Source organism: Felis catus, chromosome C1 (assembly GCF_018350175.1).
Source record: "Felis catus isolate Fca126 chromosome C1, F.catus_Fca126_mat1.0, whole genome shotgun sequence".
Lineage (NCBI taxonomy): Eukaryota > Metazoa > Chordata > Mammalia > Carnivora > Felidae > Felis > Felis catus.
Window position 1 is genome coordinate 114,748,876 of NC_058375.1, and position 14,251 is coordinate 114,763,126.

Consider the following 14,251-nt stretch of genomic DNA (forward strand, 5'->3'; position numbering starts at 1 on the left):
AACCCGTCTGACATCTCACATACTTAGCTTTCGTGTGAGTGTGTATATGGTGAGAACTTTTAAGATCACTCTCTTAGCAACTTTCAAGTATACAATACAATATTCACCATGATCATGCTGTGCAATAGATTCCCAGAAACCTATTCCCAGAATCTGATAAGCAGAATTTTAAACCATTTAATCCCATTCTGCCATTTCTTCCTTGCCCCACTCCTGGCAACCACCAATCTACTCTTTATGACTCACTTTCTTTAACATTCCACGTATAAGTGAGATCTTGTAGTAGTGTTTTCCTCTGCCGTTTTCACTTAGTATAATGACTAAAAGGCTCATCTATATGTCGCATATGACAGAATTTCTTTCTATTTTATGACTGAATAATATCCCATTGTATGTGTGTGTGTGTGTGTGTGTGTGTGTGATATTTTATTTATTTATTCATCTGTCAATGGACATGTAGGCTGTTTCCTACATAACACTGCAGTGAAGGTGAGGGAGCACATATCACTGCCTGTACATAACACTGCAGTGAAGGTGAGGGAGCACATATCACTTCAAGACGCTGATTTCAATTCCTTGGATATACACCCAGAGGTAACATTTCAAGTTTGTTAGGAAACTTCATACTGATTTCCATAATAGTTGTACCAATTTATATTCCTGTGAACAGTGCACAAGAGTTCTTATTACTCCACATCCTCACCAATACTTATTATCTCTTGTATTTTGATAATAACAATCTAACAGTTGTGGGGTACTATCTCAATGCGGTTTTGGTTTACATTTCCCTGATGATTAGTGATGTCAAGCACCTTTTCATGTACTTGTTAGTCATTTGTATATCTGTTTTGGAAAAGTGTCTATCCAATTATTTTGCTCATAATTGTATTATTTGGTTTTGCTATTGAACTGCGTGAGTTTCTTACATATTTTCGATATTGACCACGTATCAGAAAAATGATTTTCAAGTATGTTCTCCTTTCTATAGATTTCCTTTTCATTCTGTTGATCATTTCTTTGGCTTTGCAGAAGATTTTTAGTTCGATGTAGTCCTACTTATATATTTTTGTTTTTGTTGCTTCTGCTTTTGGTATCACATCGAAAACCCACGCAGAGGAGTTTTTCCCTATGTTTCCTTCTAGGAGTTTTATGGTTTCAGGTCTTCCATTTAAGAATTTAACCTATTTAGAGTTAATTTTTGCAAGTGGTGCAGAATAGGGGTCCAGTTTCACACTTTTTTGCATGTGGATATCTAGTTTCCCAAACACTATTTATTGAAGACACTAACTTTTCCCATTGTATATTCTTGACAGCTTTGTTGAGCATTAATATACTGTATAGTCATGTGTTTATTTCTGGGCTTTATATCTGTTCTATTGGTTTATGCGTCTATATTAATGTCAATACCATACTATTTTGATTTCTGTAACTTTGTGTGAATTCAGATAGCATGAAGCCTCCAATTTTATTCCTCTTTCTTATGCTTTCTTTGGCTATTTGACATCTTTTGTGGTTCCATACAACTTTTAGGATTGTTTTCTTTCTATTTCTATAAAAAAATACCATTGAATCATAACAGAGATCACACTGACTCTGGATGGTTTTGTGTTAGGATGGACATTTTAGCAGTGTTCATTCTTCCAGTCTATAAACAAGGGATATCTTTCCATTTATTTTTGTTCTGATTTTATTGATTTATATTCTTCAATTTATTTCAGTGATGTCCTATAGGTTTCAGTGTACAGCTTTTTCACTTCCTTGGATAAATTTATTTCTCAGTGCTTTATTGTTTTTGATACTATTGTGAATGACATTATTTTCATTTCTTTTTGAGAGAGCTTGTTGTTAGTGTATATGAATACAACTGATTTATGTATGTTGATTCTGTATCCTGAAACTTTACTGAATTTACTTTTTCATTCTAACAGTTTTGTGGTAGAGTCTTTAGGGTTTTCTATATATAATATGTCATTGAAGACAGAGACAATTTTGCATTTTACTTTCTGATTCAGGTTCCTTTTATTTTTTCTTTGAATGTTTGCTAACATTCATCACTGAAAGAATCTGGTTCTGGGCTTTTCTTTGGAAGTTTTTGTTGTTGATTTAATTGCCTTACTTGTTATTTATCTATTCAGATGATCTATTTCTTCCTCATTCAGTCTTGATAGGTTGCTTATTTCTAGGAAATTATCCATATGTTTAGATTGTCCAGCACTTCCTTTCACTATCTTTACTCTTACCCATTAACCTTGTTTCTCATTTCAATGAGAAAACAAAAGTAATCACAAGGTGACTATGAGACTCCTCCCACACATATAATCACCAACATCTACGTTGATCCTTAAAACCTTTATTCCCTCCTGTTCCTGTGAGTAGATGAGCCTTGCTCCTAACTAAAGATTTTTTTTTTCATATACTGCCTGGCCAATTGAACATCCAATTTTATAAAGTATATTTTTAAGTATATTGGCCATTTTACAATTAGATTGTCTATATCTCATTGATATGTAGATATTTTTTATACATTCTGGACATGAGTATTTTTCAACCTTTCCGGGATTTTTGCATGATGCGCTGGAAGGTTCATTTTTTTTTCTATACTATCTGCAGTGGTCCCAACACCATTTATTGAAAATATTATCCTCCTGTAGGGTATTATGTTGGGTGAAATAAGTCAGTAAGAGAAAGACAGATATGACATGATGTCACTCATATATGGAATTTGAGAAACTTAACAGATGTTCATAGGGGAAGGGAAGAAAAAAGAAGATAAAAACAGAGAGTGGGGCAAACCATAAGAGACTCAAATACAGAGAACAAACAGGGTTGACGGGTGTGAGGAGGTGCGGGGTTGGGGAAAATGGGTGATGGGCATTAAGGGGGGAATTTGTTGGGATGAGCATTGGGTGTTGTATGGAGGAGAGGAATCACTGGATTCTACTCTTAAAACCAACTGTATATTAACTAACTTGAGAATGAAAAAAAAATATATTATCCTATTTTTACTGCTCCAAAAAGCTACCTTCATTTTAACTTATATTTTAATTCATACTTATGCATGGATATGTTTCTAGTCTCTTAATTCTGTTCCATTGGTCTAATTACCTTATTTATGCTAGTGCCATTCTGTCTTAATTACTGTAGCTTTATAAGAAATCAGTACATTTGAGGGGCGCCTGGGTGGCTCAGTCGGTTAAGCGTCCTACTTCGGCTCAGGTCATGATCTCGCAGTCCGTGAGTTCGAGCCCCGCATGGGGCTCTGTGCTGACAGCTCACAGCCTGGAGCCTGTTTCAGATTCTGTGTCTCCCTCTCTCTGACCCTCCCCCGTTCATGCTCTGTCTCTCTCTGTCTCAAAAATAAATAAACGTTAAAAAAATTAAAAAAAAAAGAAATCAGTATATTTGATAGGAAAAATCCTTCCAACTAGAAATTCTTCATGCATCGTTTGGCTATTTTTGTAACTTTGCATTTCCATATTGTAATGGATCCATGTTCCACCCTTGATTGTGCTTTCCTGTATCTTGGTGCGCTGATTTCTATGGACTGTAGCAGAAGCTTCCAGGTCATCCAACGTCTAGTTAGGTTTTAGCCACTTGGAGACAGAGCCAATTAGAGTGCAGGTGGTGAGTGAAATTAGGTTCTTCATTTCCCTGGCTTCCTCGTTTTCAGGTTTTCATTATTTGGCTGCATCACCCTACCTATGGCCTCGGTTTCTAACGAGCATCTCTCCCATATAATTACCTATTTGGGGGTTGGTTCAATAACAGTTTCGACTCCTTGGCCTTTCAAGAAACTGTATTGGAGGTATAATTACAACAGCAAATAAAAAAGGGCACAGCCTCAGTCTTCTATATAGTGGTAGAAATACATATATAAATTAATATACCATTTTCCTTTCTCTTTATGGTTCTTGTTTAAGGAGATGAATTTTGAGAATTTTAAATATGGTTATAACATAGGTTTTTGGGGAAAACTAATAAAAATGATATTGAAGTAGAGACAATTGTGAGGGATTTTGTATACAGGCTCTCACTGAGTTATCCACTTTTTTTACTGAGTGATATAACCCACTGGGTTTCTGTTTTGACATGATAAATAACTAAAGATGTATGTATGTGATTCAATTTGCATATAAAATTTTTCTTCTCCTTACTTCCTTATTTTTATTCTCTGTTATTTTTACATGCATTAACATTTTTTGGACTGACCTGAAATTTTATTGTGAACTATCTGGTCCTTTCATAGCGAAATTGTGTAGGTAAATCAATAATATAAAAAGTAAAAGATATTGAAACTTGGTCCCAAAGATAGTAGATTCTTAAAATGTATTCTACATTGAAAGAAATGCAGTTTGTAGAAAAGAAATCAACATTTCAACCAGTGAGAATTAGTTTCGAGGTAAAATAACTTAGCAGTGTAATCATCTGTCTACCCAATGTTTACAATGTGAGGGGCTGGTTGATTTGTTTGTGCGGTTATTTCTGACGTGTTAAATATGATTAGAATGAATTCTCCCTCTGGGTGCCTTTGCACGCCATGAAACAGAGATGCACTGACTACTATTAGAAAGTCAAAATCTATAAATAAATTTAGAGTTACAAAAAATACTGGGCACCGTGAACATTTTATTATTCAATATGTTTTTTGCTGGTGGCATATCTACTTATTCCAAAAGATCCATGTTTCTCTAAACCAGGCAAACATTTAATATCTAATACTTTAAGACTCCCTTTATATAAGCAAATGTTCTTAGATACTTAACAAATAAAGCATATAGATCTTTGCAGAAAACATAAAAGCATAAGATGTTGGAAAAAAAGGCTTCCAAGTTCTGGAGGAAGCCAGGAAATACCAGAGTGGAAACTTCCTTCCTTCCTTCCTTCCTTCCTTCCTTCCTTCTCTTCTCTTCTCTTCTCTTCCCTCCATCCCTCCCTCCTTCCTTACTGCCTGCCCTCCCTTCTCTTTCTTTCTTTCTTTTCTTTTTTCCTTCCTTCTTTCATCCGTTTTTGTTTTTTGTTTTTTGTTTTTTTGTTTGTTTTTTTTGGGGGGGGAGCAAAACTTGATAAAGCTTAAAATATTATAGCTGTTCAGGTTACGAATGCATCGCCAATACATGTATACAAAAGACAGTTACAGAGATTACTTCCCAAAGTTACACACGGATGTATGTTTCATTTTTTTGAGTGATGTTGCTTGACCTTCCAAGTTGTGTGCCAGTGAAAAGATGAGGGATCAGGTGGGACAGATCAATAAATCTCCACTTGTTCTTTTAGTTGCTCCAATTTTACATACACTTTTCAAAGCTTCCAGCACTTCTAATCTACATTTTGCCTTTTCCTGGGCAAAGCAAAGTGGGATTTTGATAAAAGTCTGAACCCTAAATGAGACGGATATGGTTTCTATATATTGTAAACTTGCACATGACCTTAGGCAAATCACTTGACATTTCTGAGTCCAAGTTTTCTCATGTGTAAAATGAAGATTACTGAATTTATAGTGTGTTAATATTGTGTTTATTATGCATATTTTATAATATTAACTTTGAATATATAAAAGGATTATAAGAGTATATAATATTTTGTGAAGATTTTGTGAAATGATATATACAAAAGTCCTGTCACATAAGAATTTGCTCTTTTGTGTTTTCTCTATTGTTTCAATTTCATTTCTTTTGTTTCTCCTTCCTTCAAACAAGGATCAGTTAAATGTGTCTTGAACACAAACTATGTATGTTATTTTTTGCTTAATTGACAAGTGCCAACTGTAATAGATCATGTCCCAGAGCCCAGGCGATAGGTTGCTATAGGTGTGGTGTAACTTGTTCAGGAAGAGTATACAAATGGTGAATTTAGATTAGTGAGTAATCAAAACAGGAAACTCGGGCCTGACTCACAGGGCAACTCCCATCCAACTTCTACACAGGAAAGGGAATGGGTTTGGAACTACAGCTCTGCTAATTTACCCACTTCATTTATTTGTTCTTCACACATTTAACAAATACATAAGTGCCTCTCAAGATGAAGACCTTGGATGACCATGAGTAAGATGGACTTTGGGTCAGTCCTCATCAATGAGGAAACACAGGCAGAAACCTATGTCTGTCTGATTTCTATAAAAAGATATACCGCACAAGGGTGGATGTGAGTGTGTTAGTTAATTAAGCTTGCTAGTATAATTTTGAAATAATGTTTATTTTAGTTCATCCTTATTAATCCTGGATTTTTTTATGTACAGGTTTTGTGATTTTTTTTCAAATGTTTTTGATGTTTTATTTATTTTTGAGAGACTCTGAGAGACAGAGCATGAGCAGGGAAGGGGCAGAGAGAGACAGAGACACAGACTCTGAAGCAGGGTCCAGGCTCTGAGCTGTCAGCACAGAGCCTGATGTGGGGCTCAAACCCACGAACCACGAGATCATGACCTGAGCCAAAGTTGGATGCTAAACCGACTGAGCCATCCAGGTGCCCCTGGGTTTTGTGATTTTTAAATCTCAAAGATTTAACTCTTAACTGACTATTTGACTTTAAAATCTTTTTTCTCGCTTTTGTAAAGTCAGTAATAGCCACATAAGTCACTAGAAGAGAGTTAGAAAAATCATTCTCATGGCAAATCAGTGTCCTTGATATTGAACACGTAAGTACATTTGCCCTCATAAAAGCCAGACATTGAGGCATGAATGTGCCTTTTTTTTATGTAAAGAAAAACTAATGAGAGATTTAGTCATTTTCTAAGCTATTGTAAATGTAAAGTCTGGAAACTTGAAGGGAACTAAGGGCTGAAATGAATTTTCTGCTTGTGGCTTCAACAACAGTGGATTTCCCAGCCCCCACGTGCACACTCCCCAGATACTGATGTCAGAGGATTAACCTGCACACGTTTCTGACATTAAAGATTCATTAGTATATTTGAAGAAACAGCTTGCCCATGTGCTACTGGGCAATTGACACAGACATTATTCTTCGATAATATTTTCTAATATTTTAGCTAAGAAATGTCATAAAACTCAAAATAATAATTTTAGCTGCAGGTTACTGACTCATCCAAGGTGTTCTTTTCTTACATCTTTCGTTCAGTTTAGCTATATTATACATATTTAAGGTTGTGGTTATTTGTTTTCTTCTCCGACTGCCACTTTGATCTTATTCTTATTCTAATTCTACAAATAGGGTAATTGTATGTCCTCCCTTGCTCAGGACAGTTCTCTTTCAAATTAATTGTCCTGGCATTCTATCTGGCTTAGTATGAGTCTCACCATCTTTCACTCTCAAAAGTTTACTGCTTTCGGGCTGTAGTTATACATGGTCACCCTATGACAATGACATTGAATCTATATCACAAATCCTGACACCGAAGATATTATTTAAATATTGTAAACATGATATGTTAAATAACTAGCCATTTTAAAATAAGGGTTGGGGCACCTGTGTCGCTCAGTTGGTGCAACATCTGACTCTTGATTTCAGCTCAGGTCATGGTCCCAAGGTGGTGGGATTGAGCCCTGCATCAGGCTCTGCCTTGAGTGTGGAACTTGCTTAAGATTCTCCCTCTTTCTCCTTCTACCCTCTTACCCAGCTCATGTGTTCTTTCTCTCTAAAAAACAAAATAAAAGTAAAATAAAATAAATTCAAAAATAAAATAAATTTGAAAATAAAATAAAATAAAATAAAATAAAGGTTCATTAGATCAGATTATAAATAAACCTGGCAGCACAAAGTAGATTGGCTTTCGCATGAGGTAAACCTGCAAGGTTACACGAATTAAACCATAGGATGTACTCTTATAAAGATTACATATTACATTTTCTGACTTTGTAGTAACAAGATGTGTGACCTTGACCAAATCATTTTACCTAATCATCATTCCTTCCTCTGTAAAATCTAAATTCCACATTGTTCAATGATACTTTACATGCCAGGCACCTTAGAAAATCATGCTTCAATCCTCACAATAGACTACTGAGCTAAAGACTAGTATCTCTATTTAACCGATTAGTAAACTGAGGCTTCCGCAACTCTTCACAGCCACACATCTAATATGTGACAGAGCTGGGATTCAAACCCAGTTGTTTCCGATTACAAAGTCCTTGTAATTAGGACTTTACAAGGACTAACATATACGCATCCCCATCCAAAAATAAAATGAAATTATATTGAAGCATATCTTCATCACGCAGGTTATGTCAATTATTGTGCTACATTCTCTGGAGGATACAAGGGTGACTGTGTTTCTACTGTTGTTCATACCCTCCCTGGTTAGGGAAATAAGGTATAGTCAAATGAGCAAGAAACAGAAATACACAAGAGCTTTGCAAGCACAGAGGGTAGAGCACAACGAAGCCTTGCTTGCATTCTGAGGTCCAATGTGTATAAGAAAGGTAAATAGACATAGCCAGTAGGATTAAAAGTTCGGATCGGAAGGGTGTTTGGGTGGCTCAGTCGGTAAAACATCTAATTTCAGCTCAGGTCATAATCTCATGGTTCGTGGGTTCCAGCCCCACGTCGGGCTCTGTGCAGACAGCTCAGAGCCTGGAGCATGCTTCAGATTCTGTGTCTCCCTCTCTTTCTCTCTGCCCCCCACCTCCCTCTCGTGCTCTCTCTCTCTCTCTCAAAAATAAATAAACATTTAAAAAGATAATAAAAGTTCATACCAGAGTTTAGAACAAAGGGAAAGAAGGAGAGCAGAATGCTAAGGCTGAATTTGTACAAATTTCTTAAAGCCAAGATTATTCTAAGAAGGCATACTTATTTTCGTATTGTTTTGTCAGAAAATTTGAATTTACCAATAAACTGAGAAAAGACCTATTTATTTGCAATGGAAAGTTGAATATGGACCTCAGAAAGGATTTTTCCTTGTTGTTGTATGAAAGGAGCAACACTTAAGTAAGTTGAAAGAAGCTATGTGGCTATCTGTGAGATAAGAATCATTTCAGTGATCAAGCTATGTGGGAAAAAAGTAAAACATTCTGTGCGTGTGCGTGTGTTCCTAAAGGGAAAGTGGCTGATGCGGTCTGCCATTTTACACATATTACTCAACGTTCTCACTACAATCAGGAGACTATTTCTCTCATTACTTCATAGGGGAGGAAATGAAACTTTCCATGGGACTGTCCTCTCTTCCAGAATAATAGTCATCATTGCCCAAGTGTTTATGTGCATGTCTGTGTGCCAGGAGTTACACTAAGCGTATTACAAGATGAACTCCTTTAATTTGCACAACAAACTTGCAAAGGAGGTCAACTACTTTGCCAGATGAATTAAAAACAAACAAAAAAGATTCAAACTAAGTAAGCCAAATTCCTAACTCTTGCTCTTTCCCTGTTTCATGCTTTTCCTTAACTATAAAATAACAGGATTAAGGCAACTGCTCCCACCTCGCTTCCCACATCTGTTCCATCCCCAATGTGCGCCTTAAGTGATAGCTTTAGATTTGTGCTCTCTCTCTGTCTTTATCTCTCTGCATGCAAATGTGTATCTAAGAAAACATGTCCACACATACACACACAACAGGCACACACACACGCATGCACAGAATATTCTCCTTTTTTCCCACGTAGCTCAGTTGTTGCATTTATATGTATCTCAGCCTCACAGCTTCTTTTTCAATATTGTCAAAAAAATAAGCAAAAAACAAACGAACATCAACACAGATCCCACAATCTAATTCCGGATACGGTAAAGTCTCGTGACACAAGTAATAGAATTTTCTCTGATAATAATATTATTTCATCAAATCACATGGCATAACTGTGTAACTGTTATAGATCCTGCTCTTGGTTTCTTGCGGCAAAAGATTTTGCCTCAATCCTTCAAGTGTCCTTGATTTCCTGCTCTCTCTGTTTGCTTCCTATATCCATATGAGATTCAGGTCTCTCTAATTCCTTGTGCTGCCCTCTTCTAAATTTCTATGTTTTTTTAATTTGTCTGCAAATGAAATATTCAGTCAAAAATATATATGAGTATTTCTATATATAATATATATATTTGAATATATATATATACACACATGTATATGTATATATATAATTTGAGAGAGGGAGAGCACAAGCAGGGGCGAAGGGTAGAGGGAAAGAGAGAGAATCTTAAGCTCCATACTCTGTGTGTAGCCTGACTCAGGGCTTGATCCCCAAGACACTGGGATCATGATCTGAGTCGAAATCAAGAGTTGGATTCTCAACTGACTGAGCCACCCAGGAGGCCCTCGTGTGTTTTTAATTTGAATCTAATATTTTATTCATCAAAAAAGCCCATAAAACCACAACCTTCATTTCATATCATTGGCTTTTGTTTGTTTTCTGGATAGAGGATCATAACTCTAGTGTATGAAATCCAGTTTTAGAAATACCTGGATCTAAATTAATTAAAGAATTTGTAGCAGAGATGTTAAGAGATGGAACTAGATAAAACAAAATCTAGCAACAGCACCTGAATTTCCAACTATGATGAATCTTGTTTGTTGTTGTTGTTTTTCATAAATACTCGTGGGCCCAGAAAGCAGAGTTGTTGGAATATGAGCTTTAAATTCAGACAGAAAGGAGTTTGGATCCCAACTCTGAGGCTTAAGGGAATTTACTAAAATTCCCAAGGCACTATAGCCTATAAGAAGACAGTTTTCTTACTTGCAAAATGGAGACAAAATACCGATTTAGTCGTAAGAAGTATATGGTCCATGGCATGGGAGATAGGTGCTTACTGCTAAGTCAGGGAACTAGGTCATGCCGCAGAAATAAACAGGTGTGAGATTTCAGTTTTCTTGAAGCAACAAAGGATTATTCCTTACTCACGTGTCATGTCAAATTCTGCCCATGTCATCTTCATTCTGGAACGCAGTCTGTAAGCACAGCATCTCTGTGGAACACTGCTACCCCCATGGCAAAAGGAAACATGCTTGACAATCACGATTCGCCAACAGCCACTTCTGTTCCCGTGACACGGGCAGAGCTGTGGAAGGATGAAGAGCGATAAATATTTCCACATCTCTCTCCACCATCCCCTGATTTTAGGAATCTCCCTAAGATGGACCCACAGATACACAGGGGCAAATCACAGCTGCCAGAAAGCTGGACTAGAACCTCATCAGCTCTCTAGCAAGCACAACTCACTACTGCTTGCACACTACATTTTAGCTCAGCACAAAATCCGTATTAAAGACTAGACATTTGCGCTCATAATTCAATCTAATATGAAATTACAATGAATAATAGAATCTACATGATGCTCATAAGGTGCATTTTCTGCATGCAATGTAAGTTTCTTGATCATCAAAATGAAAACCTTTTGTGCTCCCAAGTACAGCACAAGAAAGTGAAAAGTCAATCCACAGACAGGGAGAAAACATTTGGAAATCATTTATCTACGAAGGAACTTATATCCTGAATCTATACAGAATGCTTACAACTTGAATACTTACAACTTAACAATATCAAAGTGTATAACACAATTAAAAAAAATGCCTATACAAATGGTTAATAAGCAAATGAAATGATATCCAATATGAGTAGTTATTAGAGACATGCAAATCAATTCCACAATAAGATACCACTTGACACCCACTAAAATGGCTATAAATTTTAAATAATAATAATAATAATAAAGCATTGGCAAGATGTGGAGATAAATTATAACCCTTAGAATTTGCTGGCAAATTAGCAAACTGTAAAATAGCAGCATTTTAAATGGCACATTGGAAAACAGTTAGACATTATACCAAAATGTTAAACATGGAGTTATAATAAGGCCCAGAAATTCCATTCCTAAGTATACACACAAGAGGGCGAAAACATATGCTCAGACGAAACTCATGCATATTCGTAACAGCATTATTCAAAGTAGCCAAAAAGTGGAAGCCCAAACGTCCATCAGTCAAGTACTGATACCTCCTACAACAGGGATGAACTTCAAAAGCCCGCCAAGTGCAAGAAGCCAGTCATAAAAGACCACACATTACAGGATTCCATTTCTATGAAATGCCTGCAACAGGCAAATTGATGGAGATGAAAAGTAAATTAATTATTTCCTCGGGGTGGGGAGCATGAAAAGTTACAGCAAATGAGTATATCATTACTTTTTGCAGCATTTAAAGTGTCCTGAAAAGAAACTGTAGTGATGGAGTCCGTAAGTTTGCTAAAATCTACTGCACATTAAAATGGGTAAATTGTATGGCATGCAAATTACATTTTAATAAAACTGTTAAGACCACAGAGGTTTCCTTTTGGTAGGGTACTCGTTTCTATCATTTATTACTAAATCTATTCATTAAATATCTATCCTGTTGAACACTCAATATTATTATGCAGATTTTGTTCACCTCAATTATTTGTGCATTTAAAAACTATAATTTAAAAGTCACAAATGAAACAACTTCCATCTGAATTTGTTGACCCAAAATAATCTGATAGAAAGGCAACAGTTTAAATGAAATCTGGATTTATCCACAGAATATTATCAGCTTGCTTTCTGAATGTTAACATATTACTATTGAATTAGATCACTTTTCATTAGCATGTTAATCGGAAATAATATAGAACTGTGAATGGAGACCCCTGAGGAATTCATGAATCTGTCTTCAATATTTATGGGCACCTGCTGCAAATTTCAGAATCCTAGAGTGGAGAACAGGGGATAATTCTTCTTTAATCAGTCCACAGTCTTTCAGAGCATTTCTACTCTTTTTATGAACCAGTTTCTTCAAGAATATTATTCCCGGCTTATCCCCAGGCATCAATGACAAATAAGTTCTCTTAAAACTGTTCAGCTATGGATTTTTAAAAAGTGAAGGACACAGTCCCTCCAAATGTGGGTTATTGAATGTATAACACCTACAGTGATAGTCATCTAGGGTAAAAAGATACAATTGGAGTCACGTAAGATATCAAGAAAATATTGGCTGTGATTAAAAACAGTACTTCTTTGGGGACGCCTGGGTGGCTCAGTCAGTTGAGCATCTGACTCTTGGTTTCAACTCAGTCCATGATCTCACAGTGGTGAGATCAAGTCCCCATCTGGCTCTGTGTTGACAGCATGGAGCCTGCTTGAGATTTTCTCTCTTCCTCTCTCTGTCTCTGCCCCTCTCCTGCTCTCTCTCTCTCTCTCTCTCTCTCTCAAAATAAATAAATACGCGTTTAAAAAATATGTCTTTGAATCTGTCATGTAGGTAATCTTCCTTTTCCTGTTTTAAAATAATATTTCAAATTTGATTTAAAAATTCTGTAATTTGTTTTTGTCATTTATACTGTACAGGCATTTACTCTGGCAAAGTGTATTAGAAAATCAGTTAAATCTACCTTGACTTGCGTCACCCCTTCACAGTTTTAAAAATGTATTTATTTTTTAAGTATAGTTTTTAACTTCTTTTATGGTAAAACTGAATTTTTTATATAGTTTGATAAATTTCAGCACACCTATAGATTCTTGTGGCCACCAGTACAATCAGGAATCAAAACATTTTTACCACCCCAGCATACTTCCTCTTGTTATCCCTTAATCGTTGCTTTATCCTTCCCACTCATAATCCCTGAAAACTACTAATGTGGTTTCCATCATACGGGTATTGTATTGTGAGGACTGTCACATAATAAAAACACACAATATGTAACTGTTTGAAATGGACTTCTTTCACTCGGCTTAGAGATTCAACTAAGTTGCACGGAACAATAGTTCGCTCTTGTGTTATTCCTTGGTAGTATAGGTAGTATAGGTAGTATATTCCATTGTATAGGTCAACCATAGTTTATGCTTTCAACCATCGAAAACCATTTACATTACTTCCGCTTTAGGATGATTCAGAATAGAGCTGCTACACGCATTCATGTACCTGTTTTTGTGCGAGGGTAAGTCGCCGTTTCTCTTGGGTAAACACCCAGGAGCGGGCTTGCTGGATCATATGGAAACTGTAAGTCAAACATAAGAGACAGCCATCTGATTTCTATGGTGGCCATACTAGTTTGCTTTCCCACAAGTTATTTGAGGGCTCCAATTAATTTTCATCATCATTTGCATCCATTTCAGCATCTTCTTTTGTCAATATTTTTCCTCCTTCTCCATTCTCTTCATCATTCCAATAGTTTATACACAAGCTAATTGCTATACATTGAACCTGATATCAGGATGCATGTTATTAACTTTGCCACGAACCTGGCTCCCTTTTCTAGCCTCAATTTCTGCCTCTGTCAAATGGGATTTGAGATACTTTCTCTAGTTCCTAGATAGTGGTTTGTGGAGGTGAATCAGACAAAAGAATTTGAAGGGCACCTGG